The sequence below is a fragment of the Procambarus clarkii genome, chromosome 47, assembly GCF_040958095.1.
Source record: "Procambarus clarkii isolate CNS0578487 chromosome 47, FALCON_Pclarkii_2.0, whole genome shotgun sequence".
Taxonomy (NCBI): domain Eukaryota; kingdom Metazoa; phylum Arthropoda; class Malacostraca; order Decapoda; family Cambaridae; genus Procambarus; species Procambarus clarkii.
Genome location: NC_091196.1, coordinates 4,360,541 through 4,387,819, shown reverse-complemented (window position 1 = coordinate 4,387,819; position 27,279 = coordinate 4,360,541).

The window sequence follows — 27,279 nt, the reverse complement described above, 5'->3', positions numbered from 1 at the left end:
TCCCCAGCATCCCAAACTCCCCTGCCCCCTCGTCCTTCCCGTCCATTACCCCCCCCTTCCTGGTCCCCTCGTCCTCCCCACCATCTCTCACTTCCGTCCCTTCGTCATCCCCACCATTCCCCACTCCCTCATCCAATGCCTTCCCAAATGGTCTGATGTTCCCATCAGAAAATTGGGAACATCAAGTGATCTGATGTTCCCATCACTGAAATATAAGAAAAACAGTTAAAAGGTAATATGAAAATATGAAAAAATAAAAAAAAATAAACTATACTCACGAAATGAACGGTATGGTAAACAACACAGCTCAATTCCAATGCAATTCACACATAATAATTAAATCAAATTGAAAATAAATCATAATCTATGAAAATTCAATTTATCAATGCAATCAGTAACATTGAAATGGAATTGTAACATTTAGTATAGCATGTGTGTTCCTCTTACATGCAACTGATTGCGTTGTTTTTATAGAGAAGCATAGTTTTACCTGTCACAGGTGTGGCATATATACTTATACTTAGGAAATGAATGGAATGGTAAACAACACAGCTCAATTCCAACACAATGTCACACAAAATAATTTAATAAAAAATAAAATAAATCGAAATCTATGAAAATAAAATTTATCAATGCAATCGGAAACACTGAAATGGAATTCGTGGCATACTTAGTATAGCGTACATGTTGCTATTATGTGCAACAGATGGCGCTTTTTTCAAAAAGCATGTTTTTATCTGTCACCTTGGTGGCATCTATGTTGCAACCCGTTCTCGCAAATTTAATAAGTCAATATTGACTTATTAAATATGTGCATAGGTGACATACGTAACATAATAGATACCCTTAAAAAGATTCATAGAAAACACTGACCTTACCTAACCTTGTTAGTATCTTAAGATAAGCATCTTATTGCTTCGTAATTACAATTATTACCTAACCTATAATAGGTATAGGTTAAGTAATAATTGTAATTACGAAGCAATAAGATGCTTATCTTAAGATACTAACAAGGTTAGGTAAGGTTGGTGTTTTCTATGAATCTTTTTAGGGGTATCTATTATGTTTAGTATATCACCTATGCACGTAGTTAATAAGTCAATATTGACTTTACGAATTTGCGAGAACGGGTTGCTATATTGTAGGTATTTAACATCTAGATGCTAACAAGATTTAAATAGCAGATTAATTTTTTATAAGCTGCTCAATATTTATATAGCTATTTTTATTTAAATAAAAGCATTTGTTTATTTATATATTTATATTTTATATAAGTACATTTCGTATTGTTAGAGACCATAAGGTTATTAAATATATTTTAAGCTGACCTATATATTTTTTGGAGCCGTAATATATCAATTCTATAGTATGACTGCCGAGTTCCTTGTCCGAAACTCGAGAAGGAATCACACTCCTTTTGCACCAGAGAGTGTTGCACACACCCCTACACCAGAGTGTGTTGCACACGCCCGTGCACCAGAGTGTGTTGCACACGCCCGTGCACCAGAGTGTGTTGCACACACCCCTACACCAGAGTGTGTTGCACAGGCCCCTGCACCAGAGTGTGTTGCACAGGCCCCTGCACCAGAGTGTGTTGCACAGGCCCCTGCACCAGAGTGTGTTGCACACGCCCCTGCACCAGTGTGTTGCACACATCCCTGCACCAGAGTGTGTTGCACACGCCCCTGCACCAGAGTGTGTTGCACACGCCACTGCACCAGTGTGTTGCACACGCCCCTGCACCAGAGAGTGTTGCACACGCCCCTGCACCATTGTGTTCCACACGGCCCTGCACCAGTGTGTGTTACGCATGCCCCTGCACCAGCGTGTGTTGCACACGCCCCTGCACCAGAGTGTGTTGCACACGCCCCTGCACCAGTGTGTGTTGCACACGCCCCTGCATCAGTATGTGTTACACACACCCCTGCACCAGAGTGTGTTACACACGCCCCTGCACCAGTGTGTGTTGCACACGCCCCTGCACCAGTATGTGTTACACACGCCCCTGCACCAGTGTGTGTTGCACACGCCCCTGCACCAGTATGTGTTACACACACCCCTGCACCAGAGTGTGTTACACACGCCCCTGCACCAGTGTGTGTTGAACACACCCCTGCACCAGAGTGTTACACCCCCCCTGCACCAAAGTGTTACACACCCCCTGCACCAGAGTGTTACACACACCCCTGCACCAGAGTGTTTCACACGCCCCTGCACCAGAGTGTTGCACACACCCCTGCACCAGAGTGTGTTGCACACGCCTCTGCACCAGAGTGTGTTACACACGCCCCTGCACCAGTGTGTGTTGAACACACCCCTGCACCAGAGTGTTACACACGCCCCTGCACCAGAGTGTTACACACGCCCCTGCACCAGAGTGTTACACACGCTCCTGCACCAGAGTGTGTTGCACACATCCCTGCACCAGAGTGTGTTGCACACACCCCTGCACCAGAGTGTGTTGCACACACCCCTGCACCAGAGTGTATTGCACACCCCTGCACCAGAGTGTGTTACAAACACCCATGCACCAGAGTGTTGCACAAGCCCCTGCACCAGAGTGTTACACACACCCCTGCACCAGAGTGTTACACACGCCCCTGCACCAGAGTGTTACACACGCCCCTGCACCACAGTGTTACACACGCCCCTGCACCAGAGTGTTACACACGCCCCTGCACCAGAGTGTTACACACGCCCCTGCACCAGAGTGTTACACACGCCCCTGCACCAGAGTGTGTTACACACACCCCTGCACCAGAGTGTTACACACGCCCCTGCACCAGAGTGTTACACACACCCCTGCACCAGAGTGTGTTACACACACCCCTGCACCAGAGTGTTACACATGCCCCTGCACCAGAGTGTTACACACGCCCCTGCACCAGAGTGTTACACACGCCCCTGCACCAGAGTGTTACACGCGCCCCTGCACCAGAGTGTTACACACGCCCCTACACCAGAGTGGTACACACGCCCCCTGCACCAGAGTGTTACACACGCCCCTGCACCAGAGTGTGTTACACACGCCCCTGCACCAGAGTGTTGCACATGCCCCTGCACCAGAGTGTTGCACACGCCCCTGCACCAGAGTGTTACACACACCCCTGCACCAGAGTGTTACACACGCCCCCTGCACCAGAGTGTTACACACGCCCCTACACCAGAGTGTTACACACGCCCCCTGCACCAGAGTGTTACACGCGCCCCTGCACCAGAGAGTGTTACACACGCCCCTGCACGAGAGTGTTACACACGCCCCTTCACCAGAGTGTTACACACGCCCCTGCACCAGAGTGTTACACACCCCTCTGCACCAGAGTGTTACACACGCCCCCTGCACCAGAGTGTTGCACACGCCCCTGCACCAGAGTGTTGCACACACCCCTGCACCAGAGTGTTGCACACACCCCTGCACCAGAGTGTGTTGCACACACCCCTGCACCAGAGTGTTGCACACGCCCCTGCACCAGAGTGTTACACACGCCCCTGCACCAGTGTGTTGCACACACCCCTGCACCAAAGTGTGTTGCACACACACCTGCACCAGAGTGATGCACACGCCCCTGCACCAGAGTGTTACACACGCCCCTGCACCAGAGTGTGTTGCACACACCCCTGCACCAGAGTATGTTGCACACACCCCTGCTCCAGAGTGTTGCACACGCCCGTGCACCAGAGTGTTGCACACGCCCCTGCACCAGAGTGTTACACACCCCCCTGCACCAGAGTGTTACACACGCCCCCTGCACCAGAGTGTTACACACGCCCCTACACCAGAGTGTTACACACGCCCCCTGCACCAGAGTGTTACACGCGCCCCTGCACCAGAGAGTGTTACACACGCCCCTGCACCAGAGTGTTACACACGCCCCTTCACCAGAGTGTTACACACGCCCCTGCACCAGAGTGTTACACACCCCTCTGCACCAGAGTGTTACACACGCCCCCTGCACCAGAGTGTTGCACACACCCCTGCACCAAAGTGTGTTGCACACACCCCTGCACCAGAGTGATGCACACGCCCCTGCACCAGAGTGTTACACACGCCCCTGCACCAGAGTGTGTTGCACACACCCCTGCACCAGAGTGTGTTGCACACACCCCTGCTCCAGAGTGTTGCACACGCCCGTGCACCAGAGTGTTACACACGCCCGTGCACCAGAGAGTGTTACACGCGCCCCTGCACCAGTGTGTTACACACGCCCCTGCACCAGAGTGTTACACACACCCCTGCACCAGAGAGTGTTGCACACGCCCATGCACCATTGTGTTGCACACACCCCTGCACCAGAGTGTGTTACACACACGCCCCTGCACCAGCGTGTGTTGCACACGCCCCTGCGCCAGAGTGTGTTGCACACGCCCCTGCACCAGAGAGTGTTCCACACACCCCTGCACCAGAGTGTGTTGAACACACCCCTGCACCAGAGTGTGTTGCACACGCTTCTGCACCAGAGTGTGTTACACACGCCCCTGCACCAGAGTGTTGCACACGCCCCTATACCAGAGTGTTGCACACGCCCCTGCAACAGAGTGTTGCACACGCCCCTGCACCAGAGTGTTGCACACGCCCCTGCACCAGAGTGTTACACACACCCCTGCACCAGAGTGTTACACACCCCCCTGCACCAGAGTGTTGCACACACCCCTGCACCAGAGTGTTACACACCCCCTGCACCAGAGTGTTACACACACTCCTGCACCAGAGTGTTGCACACGCCCCTGCACCAGAGTGTTACACACGCCCCTGCACCAGAGTGTTACACACGCCCCTGCACCAGAGTGTTACACACGCCCCTGCACCAGAGTGTGTTGCACACATCCCTGCACCAGAGTGTGTTGCACACACCCCTGCACCAGAGTGTGTTGCACACACCCCTGCACCAGAGTGTATTGCACACCCCTGCACCAGAGTGTGTTGCAAACACCCATGCACCAGAGTGTTGCACACGCCCCTGCACCAGAGTGTTACACACCCCCCTGCACCAGAGTGTTACACACGCCCCTGCACCAGAGTGTTACACACGCCCCTGCACCAGAGTGTTACACACGCCCCTGCACCAGAGTGTTACACACGCCCCTGCGCCAGAGTGTTACACACGCCCCTGCATCAGAGTGTTACACACGCCCCTGCACCAGAGTGTGTTACACACACCCCTGCACCAGAGTGTTACACACGCCCCTGCACCGAGTGTTACACACACCCCTGCACCAGAGTGTGTTACACACACCCCTGCACCAGAGTGTTACACACGCCCCTGCACCAGAGTGTTACACACGCCCCTGCACCAGAGTGTTACACACGCCCCTGCATCAGAGTGTTACACGCGCCCCTGCACCAGAGTGTTACACACGCCCCTACACCAGAGTGTTACACACGCCCCCTGCACCAGAGTGTTACACACGCCCCTGCACCAGAGTGTGTTACACACGCCCCTGCACCAGAGTGTTGCACACGCCCCTGCACCAGAGTGTTGCACACGCCCCTGCACCAGAGTGTTACACACCCCCCTGCACCAGAGTGTTACACACGCCCCCTGCAACAGAGTGTTACACACGCCCCTACACCAGAGTGTTACACACGCCCCCTGCACCAAAGTGTTACACGCGCCCCTGCACCAGAGAGTGTTACACACGCCCCTGCACCAGAGTGTTACACACGCCCCTGCACCAGAGTGTTACACACCCCCTGCACCAGAGTGTTACACACACCCCTGCACCAGAGTGTTGCACACGCCCCTGCACCAGAGTGTTACACACGCCCCTGCACCAGAGTGTTACACACGCCCCTGCACCAGAGTGTTACACACGCCCCTGCACCAGAGTGTGTTGCACACATCCCTGCACCAGAGTGTGTTGCACACACCCCTGCACCAGAGTGTGTTGCACACACCCCTGCACCAGAGTGTATTGCACACCCCTGCACCAGAGTGTGTTGCAAACACCCATGCACCAGAGTGTTGCACAAGCCCCTGCACCAGAGTGTTACACACCCCCCTGCACCAGAGTGTTACACACGCCCCTGCACCAGAGTGTTACACACGCCCCTGCACCAGAGTGTTACACACGCCCCTGCACCAGAGTGTTACACACGCCCCTGCACCAGAGTGTTACACACGCCCCTGCACCAGAGTGTTACACACGCCCCTGCACCAGAGTGTGTTACACACACCCCTGCACCAGAGTGTTACACACGCCCCTGCACCAGAGTGTTACACACACCCCTGCACCAGAGTGTGTTACACACACCCCTGCACCAGAGTGTTACACACGCCCCTGCACCAGAGTGTTACACACGCCCCTGCACCAGAGTGTTAAACACGCCCCTGCACCAGAGTGTTACACACGCCCCTGCACCAGAGTGTTACACGCGCCCCTGCACCAGAGTGTTGCACACACCCCTGCACCAGAGTGTGTTACACACACCCCTGCACCAGAGTGTTGCACACGCCCCTGCACCAGAGTGTTACACACGCCCCTGCACCAGTGTGTTGCACACACCCCTGCACCAAAGTGTGTTGCACACACCCCTGCACCAGAGTGTTGCACACGCCCCTGCACCAGAGTGCTACACACGCCCCTGCACCAGAGTGTGTTGCACACACCCCTGCACCAGAGTGTTGCACACGCCCGTGCACCAGAGTGTTACACACGCCCGTGCACCAGAGTGTTACACACACCCCTGCACCAGAGAGTGTTGCACACGCCCATGCACCATTGTGTTGCACACACCCCTGCACCAGAGTGTGTTACACACACGCCCCTGCACCAGCGTGTGTTGCACACGCCCCTGCGCCAGAGTGTGTTGCACACGCCCCTGCACCAGAGAGTGTTCAACACACCCCTGCACCAGAGTGTGTTGAACACACCCCTGCACCAGAGTGTGTTGCACACGCTTCTGCACCAGAGTGTGTTACACACGCCCCTGCACCAGAGTGTTGCACACGCCCCTGCACCAGAGTGTTGCACACGCCCCTGCAACAGAGTGTTGCACACGCCCCTGCACCAGAGTGTTGCACACGCCCCTGCACCAGAGTGTTACACACACCCCTGCACCAGAGTGTTACACACCCCCCTGCACCAGAGTGTTGCACACACCCCTGCACCAGAGTGTTACACACCCCCTGCACCAGAGTGTTACACACACTCCTGCACCAGAGTGTTGCACACGCCCCTGCACCAGAGTGTTACTCACGCCCCTGCACCCCTGCACCAGAGTGTTACACACGCCCCTGCACCAGAGTGTTAAACACGCCCCTGCACCAGAGTGTGTTGCACACATCCCTGCACCAGAGTGTGTTGCACACACCCCTGCACCAGAGTGTGTTGCACACACCCCTGCACCAGAGTGTATTGCACACCCCTGCACCAGAGTGTGTTGCAAACACCCATGCACCAGAGTGTTGCACACGCCCCTTCACCAGAGTGTTACACACGCCCCTTCACCAGAGTGTTACACACCCCTCTGCACCAGAGTGTTACACACGCCCCCTGCACCAGAGTGTTGCACACACCCCTGCACCAAAGTGTGTTGCACACACCCCTGCACCAGAGTGATGCACACGCCCCTGCACCAGAGTGTTACACACGCCCCTGCACCAGAGTGTGTTGCACACACCCCTGCACCAGAGTGTGTTGCACACACCCCTGCTCCAGAGTGTTGCACACGCCCGTGCACCAGAGTGTTACACACGCCCGTGCACCAGAGAGTGTTACACACGCCCCTGCACCAGTGTGTTACACACGCCCCTGCACCAGAGTGTTACACACACCCCTGCACCAGAGAGTGTTGCACACGCCCATGCACCATTGTGTTGCACACACCCCTGCACCAGAGTGTGTTACACACACGCCCCTGCACCAGCGTGTGTTGCACACGCCCCTGCGCCAGAGTGTGTTGCACACGCCCCTGCACCAGAGAGTGTTCCACACACCCCTGCACCAGAGTGTGTTGAACACACCCCTGCACCAGAGTGTGTTGCACACGCTTCTGCACCAGAGTGTGTTACACACGCCCCTGCACCAGAGTGTTGCACACGCCCCTATACCAGAGTGTTGCACACGCCCCTGCAACAGAGTGTTGCACACGCCCCTGCACCAGAGTGTTGCACACGCCCCTGTACCAGAGTGTTACACACACCCCTGCACCAGAGTGTTACACACCCCCCTGCACCAGAGTGTTGCACACACCCCTGCACCAGAGTGTTACACACCCCCTGCACCAGAGTGTTACACACACTCCTGCACCAGAGTGTTGCACACGCCCCTGCACCAGAGTGTTACACACGCCCCTGCACCAGAGTGTTACACACGCCCCTGCACCAGAGTGTTACACACGCCCCTGCACCAGAGTGTGTTGCACACATCCCTGCACCAGAGTGTGTTGCACACACCCCTGCACCAGAGTGTGTTGCACCCACCCCTGCACCAGAGTGTATTGCACACCCCTGCACCAGAGTGTGTTGCAAACACCCATGCACCAGAGTGTTGCACACGCCCCTGCACCAGAGTGTTACACACCCCCCTGCACCAGAGTGTTACACACGCCCCTGCACCAGAGTGTTACACACGCCCCTGCACCAGAGTGTTACACACGCCCCTGCACCAGAGTGTTACACACGCCCCTGCGCCAGAGTGTTACACACGCCCCTGCACCAGAGTGTTACACACGCCCCTGCACCAGAGTGTGTTACACACACCCCTGCACCAGAGTGTTACACACGCCCCTGCACCGAGTGTTACACACACCCCTGCACCAGAGTGTGTTACACACACCCCTGCACCAGAGTGTTACACACGCCCCTGCACCAGAGTGTTACACACGCCCCTGCACCAGAGTGTTACACACGCCCCTGCATCAGAGTGTTACACGCGCCCCTGCACCAGAGTGTTACACACGCCCCTACACCAGAGTGTTACACACGCCCCTGCACCAGAGTGTTACACACGCCCCTGCACCAGAGTGTGTTACACACGCCCCTGCACCAGAGTGTTGCACACGCCCCTGCACCAGAGTGTTGCACACGCCCCTGCACCAGAGTGTTACACACCCCCCTGCACCAGAGTGTTACACACGCCCCCTGCAACAGAGTGTTACACACGCCCCTACACCAGAGTGTTACACACGCCCCCTGCACCAAAGTGTTACACGCGCCCCTGCACCAGAGAGTGTTACACACGCCCCTGCACCAGAGTGTTACACACGCCCCTGCACCAGAGTGTTACACACCCCCTGCACCAGAGTGTTACACACACCCCTGCACCAGAGTGTTGCACACGCCCCTGCACCAGAGTGTTACACACGCCCCTGCACCAGAGTGTTACACACGCCCCTGCACCAGAGTGTTACACACGCCCCTGCACCAGAGTGTGTTGCACACATCCCTGCACCAGAGTGTGTTGCACACACCCCTGCACCAGAGTGTGTTGCACACACCCCTGCACCAGAGTGTATTGCACACCCCTGCACCAGAGTGTGTTGCAAACACCCATGCACCAGAGTGTTGCACAAGCCCCTGCACCAGAGTGTTACACACCCCCCTGCACCAGAGTGTTACACACGCCCCTGCACCAGAGTGTTACACACGCCCCTGCACCAGAGTGTTACACACGCCCCTGCACCAGAGTGTTACACACGCCCCTGCACCAGAGTGTTACACACGCCCCTGCACCAGAGTGTTACACACGCCCTTGCACCAGAGTGTGTTACACACACCCCTGCACCAGAGTGTTACACACGCCCCTGCACCAGAGTGTTACACACACCCCTGCACCAGAGTGTGTTACACACACCCCTGCACCAGAGTGTTACACACGCCCCTGCACCAGAGTGTTACACACGCCCCTGCACCAGAGTGTTACACACGCCCCTGCACCAGAGTGTTACACACGCCCCTGCACCAGAGTGTTACACGCGCCCCTGCACCAGAGTGTTGCACACACCCCTGCACCAGAGTGTGTTACACACACCCCTGCACCAGAGTGTTGCACACGCCCCTGCACCAGAGTGTTACACACGCCCCTGCACCAGTGTGTTGCACACACCCCTGCACCAAAGTGTGTTGCACACACCCCTGCACCAGAGTGTTGCACACGCCCCTGCACCAGAGTGCTACACACACCCCTGCACCAGAGTGTGTTGCACACACCCCTGCACCAGAGTGTTGCACACGCCCGTGCACCAGAGTGTTACACACGCCCGTGCACCAGAGTGTTACACACACCCCTGCACCAGAGAGTGTTGCACACGCCCATGCACCATTGTGTTGCACACACTCCTGCACCAGAGTGTGTTACGCACACGCCCCTGCACCAGCGTGTGTTGCACACGCCCCTGCACCAGAGAGTGTTCCACACACCCCTGCACCAGAGTGTGTTGAACACACCCCTGCACCAGAGTGTGTTGCACACGCTTCTGCACCAGAGTGTGTTACACACGCCCCTGCACCAGAGTGTTGCACACGCCCCTGCACCAGAGTGTTGCACACGCCCCTGCAACAGAGTGTTGCACACGCCCCTGCACCAGAGTGTTGCACACGCCCCTGCACCAGAGTGTTACACACACCCCTGCACCAGAGTGTTACACACCCCCCTGCACCAGAGTGTTGCACACACCCCTGCACCAGAGTGTTACACACCCCCTGCACCAGAGTGTTACACACACTCCTGCACCAGAGTGTTACACACGCCCCTGCACCAGAGTGTGTTGCACACATCCCTGCACCAGAGTGTGTTGCACACACCCCTGCACCAGAGTGTGTTGCACACACCCCTGCACCAGAGTGTATTGCACACCCCTGCACCAGAGTGTGTTGCAAACACCCATGCACCAGAGTGTTGCACACGCCCCTGCACCAGAGTGTTACACACCCCCCTGCACCAGAGTGTTACACACGCCCCTGCACCAGAGTGTTACACACGCCCCTGCACCAGAGTGTTACACACGCCCCTGCACCAGAGTGTTACACACACCCCTGCACCAGAGTGTTACACACCCCCCTGCACCAGAGTGTTGCACACACCCCTGCACCAGAGTGTTACACACCCCCTGCACCAGAGTGTTACACACACTCCTGCACCAGAGTGTTGCACACGCCCCTGCACCAGAGTGTTACACACGCCCCTGCACCAGAGTGTTACACACGCCCCTGCACCAGAGTGTTACACACGCCCCTGCACCAGAGTGTGTTGCACACATCCCTGCACCAGAGTGTGTTGCACACACCCCTGCACCAGAGTGTGTTGCACACACCCCTGCACCAGAGTGTATTGCACACCCCTGCACCAGAGTGTGTTGCAAACACCCATGCACCAGAGTGTTGCACACGCCCCTGCACCAGAGTGTTACACACCCCCCTGCACCAGAGTGTTACACACGCCCCTGCACCAGAGTGTTACACACGCCCCTGCACCAGAGTGTTACACACGCCCCTGCACCAGAGTGTTACACACGCCCCTGCACCAGAGTGTTACACACGCCCCTGCACCAGAGTGTTACACACGCCCCTGCACCAGAGTGTGTTACACACACCCCTGCACCAGAGTGTTACACACGCCCCTGCACCGAGTGTTACACACACCCCTGCACCAGAGTGTGTTACACACACCCCTGCACCAGAGTGTTACACACGCCCCTGCACCAGAGTGTTACACACGCCCCTGCACCAGAGTGTTACACACGCCCCTGCATCAGAGTGTTACACGCGCCCCTGCACCAGAGTGTTACACACGCCCCTACACCAGAGTGTTACACACGCCCCCTGCACTAGAGTGTTACACACGCCCCTGCACCAGAGTGTGTTACACACGCCCCTGCACCAGAGTGTTGCACACGCCCCTGCACCAGAGTGTTGCACACGCCCCTGCACCAGAGTGTTACACACCCCCCTGCACCAGAGTGTTACACACGCCCCCTGCACCAGAGTGTTACACACGCCCCTACACCAGAGTCTTACACACGCCCCCTGCACCAAAGTGTTACACGCGCCCCTGCACCAGAGAGTGTTACACACGCCCCTGCACCAGAGTGTTACACACGCCCCTGCACCAGAGTGTTACACACCCCCTGCACCAGAGTGTTACACACACCCCTGCACCAGAGTGTTGCACACGCCCCTGCACCAGAGTGTTACACACGCCCCTGCACCAGAGTGTTACACACGCCCCTGCACCAGAGTGTTACACACGCCCCTGCACCAGAGTGTGTTTCACACATCCCTGCACCAGAGTGTGTTGCACACACCCCTGCACCAGAGTGTGTTGCACACACCCCTGCACCAGAGTGTATTGCACACCCCTGCTCCAGAGTGTGTTGCAAACACCCATGCACCAGAGTGTTGCACAAGCCCCTGCACCAGAGTGTTACACACCCCCCTGCTCCAGAGTGTTACACACGCCCCTGCACCAGAGTGTTACACACGCCCCTGCACCAGAGTGTTACACACGCCCCTGCACCAGAGTGTTACACACGCCCCTGCACCAGAGTGTTACACACGCCCCTGCACCAGAGTGTTACACACGCCCCTGCACCAGAGTGTGTTACACACACCCCTGCACCAGAGTGTTACACACGCCCCTGCACCAGAGTGTTACACACACCCCTGCACCAGAGTGTGTTACACACACCCCTGCACCAGAGTGTTACACACGCCCCTGCACCAGAGTGTTACACACGCCCCTGCACCAGAGTGTTACACACGCCCCTGCACCAGAGTGTTACACGCGCCCCTGCACCAGAGTGTTGCACACACCCCTGCACCAGAGTGTGTTACACACACCCCTGCACCAGAGTGTTGCACACGCCTCTGCACCAGAGTGTTACACACGCCCCTGCACCAGTGTGTTGCACACACCCCTGCACCAAAGTGTGTTGCACACACCCCTGCACCAGAGTGTTGCACACGCCCCTGCACCAGAGTGCTACACACGCCCCTGCACCAGAGTGTGTTGCACACACCCCTGCACCAGAGTGTGTTGCACACACCCCTGCACCAGAGTGTTGCACACGCCCGTGCACCAGAGTGTTACACACGCCCGTGCACCAGAGTGTTACACACACCCCTGCACCAGAGAGTGTTGCACACGCCCATGCACCATTGTGTTGCACACACCCCTGCACCAGAGTGTGTTACACACACGCCCCTGCACCAGCGTGTGTTGCACACGCCCCTGCGCCAGAGTGTGTTGCACACGCCCCTGCACCAGAGAGTGTTCCACACACCCCTGCACCAGAGTGTGTTGAACACACCCCTGCACCAGAGTGTGTTTCACACGCTTCTGCACCAGAGTGTGTTACACACGCCCCTGCACCAGAGTGTTGCACACGCCCCTGCACCAGAGTGTTGCACACGCCCCTGCAACAGAGTGTTGCACACGCCCCTGCACCAGAGTATTGCACACGCCCCTGCACCAGAGTGTTACACACACCCCTGCACCAGAGTGTTACACACCCCCCTGCACCAGAGTGTTGCACACACCCCTGCACCAGAGTGTTACACACCCCCTGCACCAGAGTGTTACACACACTCCTGCACCAGAGTGTTGCACACGCCCCTGCACCAGAGTGTTACACACGCCCCTGCACCAGAGTGTTACACACGCCCCTGCACCAGAGTGTTACACACGCCCCTGCACCAGAGTGTGTTGCACACATCCCTGCACCAGAGTGTGTTGCACACACCCCTGCACCAGAGTGTGTTGCACACACCCATGCACCAGAGTGTTGCACACGCCCCTGCACCAGAGTGTGTTGCAAACACCCATGCACCAGAGTGTTGCACACGCCCCTGCACCAGAGTGTTACACACCCCCCTGCACCAGAGTGTTACACACGCCCCTGCACCAGAGTGTTACACACGCCGATGCACCAGAGTGTTACACACGCCCCTGCACCAGAGTGTTACACACGCCCCTGCACCAGAGTGTTACACACGCCCCTGCACCAGAGTGTTACACACGCCCCTGCACCAGAGTGTGTTACACACACCCCTGCACCAGAGTGTTACACACGCCCCTGCACCGAGTGTTACACACACCCCTGCACCAGAGTGTGTTACACACACCCCTGCACCAGAGTGTTACACACGCCCCTGCACCAGAGTGTTACACACGCCCCTGCACCAGAGTGTTACACACGCCCCTGCATCAGAGTGTTACACGCGCCCCTGCACCAGAGTGTTACACACGCCCCTACACCAGAGTGTTACACACGCCCCCTGCACCAGAGTGTTACACACGCCCCTGCACCAGAGTGTGTTACACACGCCCCTGCACCAGAGTGTTGCACACGCCCCTGCACCAGAGTGTTGCACACGCCCCTGCACCAGAGTGTTACACACCCCCCTGCACCAGAGTGTTACACACGCCCCCTGCACCAGAGTGTTACACACGCCCCTACACCAGAGTGTTACACACGCCCCCTGCACCAAAGTGTTACACGCGCCCCTGCACCAGAGAGTGTTACACACGCCCCTGCACCAGAGTGTTACACACGCCCCTGCACCAGAGTGTTACACACTCCCTGCACCAGAGTGCTACACACGCCCCTGCACCAGAGTGTGTTGCACACACCCCTGCACCAGAGTGTTGCACACGCCCGTGCACCAGAGTGTTACACACGCCCGTGCACCAGAGTGTTACACACACCCCTGCACCAGAGTGTTGCACACGCCCCTGCACCAGAGTGTTACACACGCCCCTGCACCAGAGTGTTACACACGCCCCTGCACCAGAGTGTTACACACGCCCCTGCACCAGAGTGTGTTGCACACATCCCTGCACCAGAGTGTGTTGCACACACCCCTGCACCAGAGTGTGTTGCACACACCCCTGCACCAGAGTGTATTGCACACCCCTGCACCAGAGTGTGTTGCAAACACCCATGCACCAATGTGTTGCACAAGCCCCTGCACCAGAGTGTTACACACCCCCCTGCACCAGAGTGTTACACACGCCCCTGCACCAGAGTGTTACACACGCCCCTGCACCAGAGTGTTACACACGCCCCTGCACCAGAGTGTTACACACGCCCCTGCACCAGAGTGTTACACACGCCCCTGCACCAGAGTGTTACACACGCCCCTGCACCAGAGTGTGTTACACACACCCCTGCACCAGAGTGTTACACACGCCCCTGCACCAGAGTGTTACACACACCCCTGCACCAGAGTGTGTTACACACACCCCTGCACCAGAGTGTTACACACGCCCCTGCACCAGAGTGTTACACACGCCCCTGCACCAGAGTGTTACACACGCCCCTGCACCAGAGTGTTACACACGCCCCTGCACCAGAGTGTTACACGCGCCCCTGCACCAGAGTGTTGCACACACCCCTGCACCAGAGTGTGTTACACACACCCCTGCACCAGAGTGTTGCACACGCCCCTGCACCAGAGTGTTACACACGCCCCTGCACCAGTGTGTTGCACACACCCCTGCACCAAAGTGTGTTGCACACACCCCTGCACCAGAGTGTTGCACACGCCCCTGCACCAGAGTGCTACACACGCCCCTGCACCAGAGTGTGTTGCACACACCCCTGCACCAGAGTGTTGCACACGCCCGTGCACCAGAGTGTTACACACGCCCGTGCACCAGAGTGTTACACACACCCCTGCACCAGAGAGTGTTGCACACGCCCATGCACCATTGTGTTGCACACACCCCTGCACCAGAGTGTGTTACACACACGCCCCTGCACCAGCGTGTGTTGCACACGCCCCTGCGCCAGAGTGTGTTGCACACGCCCCTGCACCAGAGAGTGTTCCGCACACCCCTGCACCAGAGTGTGTTGAACACACCCCTGCACCAGAGTGTGTTGCACACGCTTCTGCACCAGAGTGTGTTACACACGCCCCTGCACCAGAGTGTTGCACACGCCCCTGCACCAGAGTGTTGCACACGCCCCTGCAACAGAGTGTTGCACACGCCCCTGCACCAGAGTGTTGCACACGCCCCTGCACCAGAGTGTTACACACACCCCTGCACCAGAGTGTTACACACCCCCCTGCACCAGAGTGTTGCACACACCCCTGCACCAGAGTGTTACACACCCCCTGCACCAGAGTGTTACACACACTCCTGCACCAGAGTGTTGCACACGCCCCTGCACCAGAGTGTTACACACGCCCCTGCACCAGAGTGTTACACACGCCCCTGCACCAGAGTGTTACACACGCCCCTGCACCAGAGTGTGTTGCACACATCCCTGCACCAGAGTGTGTTGCACACACCCCTGCACCAGAGTGTGTTGCACACACCCCTGCACCAGAGTGTATTGCACACCCCTGCACCAGAGTGTGTTGCAAACACCCATGCACCAGAGTGTTGCACACGCCCCTGCACCAGAGTGTTACACACCCCCCTGCACCAGAGTGTTACACACGCCCCTGCACCAGAGTGTTACACACGCCCCTGCACCAGAGTGTTGCACACGCCCCTGCACCAGAGTGTTACACACACCCCTGCACCAGAGTGTTACACACCCCCCTGCACCAGAGTGTTGCACACACCCCTGCACCAGAGTGTTACACACCCCCTGCACCAGAGTGTTACACACACTCCTGCACCAGAGTGTTGCACACGCCCCTGCACCAGAGTGTTGCACACGCCCCTGCACCAGAGTGTTACACACGCCCCTGCACCAGAGTGTTTCACACGCCCCTGCACCAGAGTGTGTTGCACACATCCCTGCACCAGAGTGTGTTGCACACACCCCTGCACCAGAGTGTGTTGCACACACCCCTGCACCAGAGTGTATTGCACACCCCTGCACCAGAGTGTGTTGCAAACACCCATGCACCAGAGTGTTGCACACGCCCCTGCACCAGAGTGTTACACACCCCCCTGCACCAGAGTGTTACACACGCCCCTGCACCAGAGTGTTACACACGCCCCTGCACCAGAGTGTTACACACGCCCCTGCACCAGAGTGTTACACACGCCCCTGCACCAGAGTGTTACACACGCCCCTGCACCAGAGTGTTACACACGCCCCTGCACCAGAGTGTGTTACACACACCCCTGCACCAGAGTGTTACACACGCCCCTGCACCGAGTGTTACACACACCCCTGCACCAGAGTGTTACACACCCCCCTGCACCAGAGTGTTACACACGCCCCCTGCACCAGAGTGTTACACACGCCCCTACACCAGAGTGTTACACACGCCCCCTGCACCACAGTGTTACATGCGCCCCTGCACCAGAGAGTGTTACACACGCCCCTGCATCAGAGTGTTACACACGCCCCTGCACCAGAGTGTTACACACCCCCTGCACCAGAGTGTTACACACACCCCTGCACCAGAGTGTTGCACACGCCCCTGCACCAGAGTGTTACACACGCCCCTGCACCAGAGTGTTACACACGCCCCTGCACCAGAGTGTTACACACGCCCCTGCACCAGAGTGTGTTGCACACATCCCTGCACCAGAGTGTGTTGCACACACCCCTGCACCAGAGTGTGTTGCACACACCCCTGCACCAGAGTGTATTGCACACCCCTGCACCAGAGTGTGTTGCAAACACCCATGCACCAATGTGTTGCACAAGCCCCTGCACCAGAGTGTTACACACCCCCCTGCACCAGAGTGTTACACACGCCCCTGCACCAGAGTGTTACACACGCCCCTGCACCAGAGTGTTACACACGCCCCTGCACCAGAGTGTTACACACGCCCCTGCACCAGAGTGTTACACACGCCCCTGCACCAGAGTGTTACACACGCCCCTGCACCAGAGTGTGTTACACACACCCCTGCACCAGAGTGTTACACACGCCCCTGCACCAGAGTGTTACACACACCCCTGCACCAGAGTGTGTTACACACACCCCTGCACCAGAGTGTTACACACGCCCCTGCACCAGAGTGTTACACACGCCCCTGCACCAGAGTGTTACACACGCCCCTGCACCAGAGTGTTACACACGCCCCTGCACCAGAGTGTTACACGCGCCCCTGCACCAGAGTGTTGCACACACCCCTGCACCAGAGTGTGTTACACACACCCCTGCACCAGAGTGTTGCACACGCCCCTGCACCAGAGTGTTACACACGCCCCTGCACCAGTGTGTTGCACACACCCCTGCACCAAAGTGTGTTGCACACACCCCTGCACCAGAGTGTTGCACACGCCCCTGCACCAGAGTGCTACACACGCCCCTGCACCAGAGTGTGTTGCACACACCCCTGCACCAGAGTGTTGCACACGCCCGTGCACCAGAGTGTTACACACGCCCGTGCACCAGAGTGTTACACACACCCCTGCACCAGAGAGTGTTGCACACGCCCATGCACCATTGTGTTGCACACACCCCTGCACCAGAGTGTGTTACACACACGCCCCTGCACCAGCGTGTGTTGCACACGCCCCTGCGCCAGAGTGTGTTGCACACGCCCCTGCACCAGAGAGTGTTCCGCACACCCCTGCACCAGAGTGTGTTGAACACACCCCTGCACCAGAGTGTGTTGCACACGCTTCTGCACCAGAGTGTGTTACACACGCCCCTGCACCAGAGTGTTGCACACGCCCCTGCACCAGAGTGTTGCACACGCCCCTGCAACAGAGTGTTGCACACGCCCCTGCACCAGAGTGTTGCACACGCCCCTGCACCAGAGTGTTACACACACCCCTGCACCAGAGTGTTACACACCCCCCTGCACCAGAGTGTTGCACACACCCCTGCACCAGAGTGTTACACACCCCCTGCACCAGAGTGTTACACACACTCCTGCACCAGAGTGTTGCACACGCCCCTGCACCAGAGTGTTACACACGCCCCTGCACCAGAGTGTTACACACGCCCCTGCACCAGAGTGTTACACACGCCCCTGCACCAGAGTGTGTTGCACACATCCCTGCACCAGAGTGTGTTGCACACACCCCTGCACCAGAGTGTGTTGCACACACCCCTGCACCAGAGTGTATTGCACACCCCTGCACCAGAGTGTGTTGCAAACACCCATGCACCAGAGTGTTGCACACGCCCCTGCACCAGAGTGTTACACACCCCCCTGCACCAGAGTGTTACACACGCCCCTGCACCAGAGTGTTACACACGCCCCTGCACCAGAGTGTTGCACACGCCCCTGCACCAGAGTGTTACACACACCCCTGCACCAGAGTGTTACACACACCCCTGCACCAGAGTGTTGCACACACCCCTGCACCAGAGTGTTACACACCCCCTGCACCAGAGTGTTACACACACTCCTGCACCAGAGTGTTGCACACGCCCCTGCACCAGAGTGTTACACACGCCCCTGCACCAGAGTGTTACACACGCCCCTGCACCAGAGTGTTTCACACGCCCCTGCACCAGAGTGTGTTGCACACATCCCTGCACCAGAGTGTGTTGCACACACCCCTGCACCAGAGTGTGTTGCACACACCCCTGCACCAGAGTGTATTGCACACCCCTGCACCAGAGTGTGTTGCAAACACCCATGCACCAGAGTGTTGCACACGGCCCTGCACCAGAGTGTTACACACCCCCCTGCACCAGAGTGTTACACACGCCCCTGCACCAGAGTGTTACACACGCCCCTGCACCAGAGTGTTACACACGCCCCTGCACCAGAGTGTTACACACGCCCCTGCACCAGAGTGTTACACACGCCCCTGCACCAGAGTGTTACACACGCCCCTGCACCAGAGTGTGTTACACACACCCCTGCACCAGAGTGTTACACACGCCCCTGCACCGAGTGTTACACACACCCCTGCACCAGAGTGTGTTACACACACCCCTGCACCAGAGTGTTACACACGCCCCTGCACCAGAGTGTTACACACGCCCCTGCACCAGAGTGTTACACACGCCCCTGCATCAGAGTGTTACACGCGCCCCTGCACCAGAGTGTTACACACGCCCCTACACCAGAGTGTTACACACGCCCCCTGCACTAGAGTGTTACACACGCCCCTGCACCAGAGTGTGTTACACACGCCCCTGCACCAGAGTGTTGCACACGCCCCTGCACCAGAGTGTTGCACACGCCCCTGCACCAGAGTGTTACACACCCCCCTGCACCAGAGTGTTACACACGCCCCCTGCACCAGAGTGTTACACACGCCCCTACACCAGAGTGTTACACACGCCCCCTGCACCAAAGTGTTACACGCGCCCCTGCACCAGAGAGTGTTACACACGCCCCTGCACCAGAGTGTTACACACGCCCCTGCACCAGAGTGTTACACACCCCCTGCACCAGAGTGTTACACACACCCCTGCACCAGAGTGTTGCACACGCCCCTGCACCAGAGTGTTACACACGCCCCTGCACCAGAGTGTTACACACGCCCCTGCACCAGAGTGTTACACACGCCCCTGCACCAGAGTGTGTTGCACACATCCCTGCACCAGAGTGTGTTGCACACACCCCTGCACCAGAGTGTGTTGCACACACCCCTGCACCAGAGTGTATTGCACACCCCTGCACCAGAGTGTGTTGCAAACACCCATGCACCAGAGTGTTGCACAAGCCCCTGCACCAGAGTGTTACACACCCCCCTGCACCAGAGTGTTACACACGCCCCTGCACCAGAGTGTTACACACGCCCCTGCACCAGAGTGTTACACACGCCCCTGCACCAGAGTTTTACACACGCCCCTGCACCAGAGTGTTACACACGCCCCTGCACCAGAGTGTTACACACGCCCCTGCACCAGAGTGTGTTACACACACCCCTGCACCAGAGTGTTACACACGCCCCTGCACCAGAGTGTTACACACACCCCTGCACCAGAGTGTGTTACACACACCCCTGCACCAGAGTGTTACACACGCCCCTGCACCAGAGTGTTACACACGCCCCTGCACCAGAGTGTTACACACGCCCCTGCACCAGAGTGTTACACGCGCCCCTGCACCAGAGTGTTGCACACACCCCTGCACCAGAGTGTGTTACACACACCCCTGCACCAGAGTGTTGCACACGCCCCTGCACCAGAGTGTTACACACGCCCCTGCACCAGTGTGTTGCACACACCCCTGCACCAAAGTGTGTTGCACACACCCCTGCACCAGAGTGTTGCACACGCCCCTGCACCAGAGTGCTACACACGCCCCTGCACCAGAGTGCTACACACGCCCCTGCACCAGAGTGTGTTGCACACACCCCTGCACCAGAGTGTGTTGCACACACCCCTTCACCAGAGTGTTTCACACGCCCGTGCACCAGAGTGTTACACACGCCCGTGCACCAGAGTGTTACACACACCCCTGCACCAGAGAGTGTTGCACACGCCCATGCACCATTGTGTTGCACACACCCCTGCACCAGAGTGTGTTACACACACGCCCCTGCACCAGCGTGTGTTGCACACGCCCCTGCGCCAGAGTGTGTTGCACACGCCCCTGCACCAGAGAGTGTTCCACACACCCCTGCACCAGAGTGTGTTGAACACACCCCTGCACCAGAGTGTGTTTCACACGCTTCTGCACCAGAGTGTGTTACACACGCCCCTGCACCAGAGTGTTGCACACGCCCCTGCACCAGAGTGTTGCACACGCCCCTGCAACAGAGTGTTGCACACGCCCCTGCACCAGAGTGTTGCACACGCCCCTGCACCAGAGTGTTACACACGCCCCTGCACCAGAGTGTTACACACGCCCCTGCACCAGAGTGTTACACACGCCCCTGCACCAGAGTGTGTTGCACACATCCCTGCACCAGAGTGTGTTGCACACACCCCTGCACCAGAGTGTGTTGCACACACCCCTGCACCAGAGTGTATTGCACACCCCTGCACCAGAGTGTGTTGCAAACACCCATGCACCAGAGTGTTGCACACGCCCCTGCACCAGAGTGTTACACACCCCCCTGCACCAGAGTGTTACACACGCCCCTGCACCAGAGTGTTACACACGCCCCTGCACCAGAGTGTTACACACGCCCCTGCACCAGAGTGTTACACACGCCCCTGCACCAGAGTGTTACACACGCCCCTGCACCAGAGTGTTACACACGCCCCTGCACCAGAGTGTGTTACACACACCCCTGCACCAGAGTGTTACACACGCCCCTGCACCGAGTGTTACACACACCCCTGCACCAGAGTGTGTTACACACACCCCTGCACCAGAGTGTTACACACGCCCCTGCACCAGAGTGTTACACACGCCCCTGCACCAGAGTGTTACACACGCCCCTGCATCAGAGTGTTACACGCGCCCCTGCACCAGAGTGTTACACACGCCCCTACACCAGAGTGTTACACACGCCCCCTGCACCAGAGTGTTACACACGCCCCTGCACCAGAGTGTGTTACACACGCCCCTGCACCAGAGTGTTGCACACGCCCCTGCACCAGAGTGTTGCACACGCCCCTGCACCAGAGTGTTACACACCCCCCTGCACCAGAGTGTTACACACGCCCCCTGCACCAGAGTGTTACACACGCCCCTACACCAGAGTGTTACACACGCCCCCTGCACCAAAGTGTTACACGCGCCCCTGCACCAGAGTGTGTTACACACACCCCTGCACCAGAGTGTTACACACGCCCCTGCACCGAGTGTTACACACACCCCTGCACCAGAGTGTGTTACACACACCCCTGCACCAGAGTGTTACACACGCCCCTGCACCAGAGTGTTACACACGCCCCTGCACCAGAGTGTTACACACGCCCCTGCATCAGAGTGTTACACGCGCCCCTGCACCAGAGTGTTACACACGCCCCTACACCAGAGTGTTACACACGCCCCCTGCACCAGAGTGTTACACACGCCCCTGCACCAGAGTGTGTTACACACGCCCCTGCACCAGAGTGTTGCACACGCCCCTGCACCAGAGTGTTGCACACGCCCCTGCACCAGAGTGTTACACACCCCCCTGCACCAGAGTGTTACACACGCCCCCTGCACCAGAGTGTTACACACGCCCCTACACCAGAGTGTTACACACGCCCCCTGCACCAAAGTGTTACACGCGCCCCTGCACCAGAGAGTGTTACACACGCCCCTGCACCAGAGTGTTACACACGTTCCTGCACCAGAGTGTTACACACCCCCTGCACCAGAGTGTTACACACACCCCTGCACCAGAGTGTTGCACACGCCCCTGCACCAGAGTGTTACACACGCCCCTGCACCAGAGTGTTACACACGCCCCTGCACCAGAGTGTTACACACGCCCCTGCACCAGAGTGTGTTGCACACATCCCTGCACCAGAGTGTGTTGCACACACCCCTGCACCAGAGTGTGTTGCACTCACCCCTGCACCAGAGTGTATTGCACACCCCTGCACCAGAGTGTGTTGCAAACACCCATGCACCAGAGTGTTGCACAAGCCCCTGCACCAGAGTGTTACACACCCCCCTGCACCAGAGTGTTACACACGCCCCTGCACCAGAGAGTTACACACGCCCCTGCACCAGAGTGTTACACACGCCCCTGCACCAGAGTGTTACACACGCCCCTGCACCAGAGTGTTACACACGCCCCTGCACCAGAGTGTTACACACGCCCCTGCACCAGAGTGTGTTACACACACCCCTGCACCAGAGTGTTACACACGCCCCTGCACCAGAGTGTTACACACACCCCTGCACCAGAGTGTGTTACACACACCCCTGCACCAGAGTGTTACACACGCCCCTGCACCAGAGTGTTACACACGCCCCTGCACCAGAGTGTTACACACGCCCCTGCACCAGAGTGTTACACACGCCCCTGCACCAGAGTGTTACACGCGCCCCTGCACCAGAGTGTTGCACACACCCCTGCACCAGAGTGTGTTACACACACCCCTGCACCAGAGTGTTGCACACGCCCCTGCACCAGAGTGTTACACACGCCCCTGCACCAGTGTGTTGCACACACCCCTGCACCAAAGTGTGTTGCACACACCCCTGCACCAGAGTGTTGCACACGCCCCTGCACCAGAGTGCTACACACGCCCCTGCACCAGAGTGTGTTGCACACACCCCTGCACCAGAGTGTTGCACACGCCCGTGCACCAGAGTGTTACACACGCCCGGCCACCAGAGTGTTACACACACCCCTGCACCAGAGAGTGTTGCACACGCCCATGCACCATTGTGTTGCACACACCCCTGCACCAGAGTGTGTTACACACACGCCCCTGCACCAGCGTGTGTTGCACACGCCCCTGCGCCAGAGTGTGTTGCACACGCCCCTGCGCCAGAGTGTGTTGAACACACCCCTGCACCAGAGTGTGTTGCACACGCTTCTGCACCAGAGTGTGTTACACACGCCCCTGCACCAGAGTGTTGCACACGCCCCTGCACCAGAGTGTTGCACACGCCCCTGCAACAGAGTGTTGCACACGCCCCTGCACCAGAGTGTTGCACACGCCCCTGCACCAGAGTGTTACACACACCCCTGCACCAGAGTGTTACACACCCCCCTGCACCAGAGTGTTGCACACACCCCTGCACCAGAGTGTTACACACCCCCTGCACCAGAGTGTTACACACACTCCTGCACCAGAGTGTTGCACACGCCCCTGCACCAGAGTGTTACACACGCCCCTGCACCAGAGTGTTACACGCGCCCCTGCACCAGAGTGTTACACACGCCCCTGCACCAGAGTGTGTTGCACACATCCCTGCACCAGAGTGTGTTGCACACACCCCTGCACCAGAGTGTGTTGCACACACCCCTGCACCAGAGTGTATTGCACACCCCTGCACCAGAGTGTGTTGCAAAAACCCATGCACCAGAGTGTTGCACACGCCCCTGCACCAGAGTGTTTCACACCCCCCTGCACCAGAGTGTTACACACGCCCCTGCACCAGAGTGTTACACACGCCCCTGCACCAGAGTGTTGCACACGCCCCTGCACCAGAGTGTTACACACACCCCTGCACCAGAGTGTTACACACCCCCCTGCACCAGAGTAATGCACACACCCCTGCACCAGAGTGTTACACACCCCCTGCACCAGAGTGTTACACACACTCCTGCACCAGAGTGTTGCACACGCCCCTGCACCAGAGTGTTACACACGCCCCTGCACCAGAGTGTTACACACGCCCCTGCACCAGAGTGTTACACACGCCCCTGCACCAGAGTGTGTTGCACACATCCCTGCACCAGAGTGTGTTGCACACACCCCTGCACCAGAGTGTGTTGCACACACCCCTGCACCAGAGTGTATTGCACACCCCTGCACCAGAGTGTGTTGCAAACACCCATGCACCAGAGTGTTGCACACGCCCCTGCACCAGAGTGTTACACACCCCCCTGCACCAGAGTGTTACACACGCCCCTGCACCAGAGTGTTACACACGCCCCTGCACCAGAGTGTTACACACGCCCCTGCACCAGAGTGTTACACACGCCCCTGCACCAGAGTGTTACACACGCCCCTGCACCAGAGTGTTACACACGCCCCTGCACCAGAGTGTGTTACACACACCCCTGCACCAGAGTGTTACACACGCCCCTGCACCGAGTGTTACACACACCCCTGCACCAGAGTGTGTTACACACACCCCTGCACCAGAGTGTTACACACGCCCCTGCACCAGAGTGTTACACACGCCCCTGCACCAGAGTGTTACACACGCCCCTGCATCAGAGTGTTACACGCGCCCCTGCACCAGAGTGTTACACACGCCCCTACACCAGAGTGTTACACACGCCCCCTGCACTAGAGTGTTACACACGCCCCTGCACCAGAGTGTGTTACACACGCCCCTGCACCAGAGTGTTGCACACGCCCCTGCACCAGAGTGTTGCACACGCCCCTGCACCAGAGTGTTACACACCCCCCTGCACCAGAGTGTTACACACGCCCCCTGCACCAGAGTGTTACACACGCCCCTACACCAGAGTGTTACACACGCCCCCTGCACCAAAGTGTTACACGCGCCCCTGCACCAGAGAGTGTTACACACGCCCCTGCACCAGAGTGTTACACACGCCCCTGCACCAGAGTGTTACACACCCCCTGCACCAGAGTGTTACACACACCCCTGCACCAGAGTGTTGCACACGCCCCTGCACCAGAGTGTTACACACGCCCCTGCACCAGAGTGTTACACACGCCCCTGCACCAGAGTGTTACACACGCCCCTGCACCAGAGTGTGTTGCACACATCCCTGCACCAGAGTGTGTTGCACACACCCCTGCACCAGAGTGTGTTGCACACACCCCTGCACCAGAGTGTATTGCACACCCCTGCACCAGAGTGTGTTGCAAACACCCATGCACCAGAGTGTTGCACAAGCCCCTGCACCAGAGTGTTACACACCCCCCTGCACCAGAGTGTTACACACGCCCCTGCACCAGAGTGTTACACACGCCCCTGCACCAGAGTGTTACACACGCCCCTGCACCAGAGTTTTACACACGCCCCTGCACCAGAGTGTTACACACGCCCCTGCACCAGAGTGTTACACACGCCCCTGCACCAGAGTGTGTTACACACACCCCTGCACCAGAGTGTTACACACGCCCCTGCACCAGAGTGTTACACACACCCCTGCACCAGAGTGTGTTACACACACCCCTGCACCAGAGTGTTACACACGCCCCTGCACCAGAGTGTTACACACGCCCCTGCACCAGAGTGTTACACACGCCCCTGCACCAGAGTGTTACACGCGCCCCTGCACCAGAGTGTTGCACACACCCCTGCACCAGAGTGTGTTACACACACCCCTGCACCAGAGTGTTGCACACGCCCCTGCACCAGAGTGTTACACACGCCCCTGCACCAGTGTGTTGCACACACCCCTGCACCAAAGTGTGTTGCACACACCCCTGCACCAGAGTGTTGCACACGCCCCTGCACCAGAGTGCTACACACGCCCCTGCACCAGATTGCTACACACGCCCCTGCACCAGAGTGTGTTGCACACACCCCTGCACCAGAGTGTGTTGCACACACCCCTGCACCAGATTGCTACACACGCCCCTGCACCAGAGTGTGTTGCACACACCCCTGCACCAGAGTGTGTTGCACACACCCCTGCACCAGAGTGTTTCACACGCCCGTGCACCAGAGTGTTACACACGCCCGTGCACCAGAGTGTTACACACACCCCTGCACCAGAGAGTGTTGCACACGCCCATGCACCATTGTGTTGCACACACCCCTGCACCAGAGTGTGTTACACACACGCCCCTGCACCAGCGTTTGTTGCACACGCCCCTGCGCCAGAGTGTGTTGCACACGCCCCTGCACCAGAGAGTGTTCCACACACCCCTGCACCAGAGTGTGTTGAACACACCCCTGCACCAGAGTGTGTTTCACACGCTTCTGCACCAGAGTGTGTTACACACGCCCCTGCAC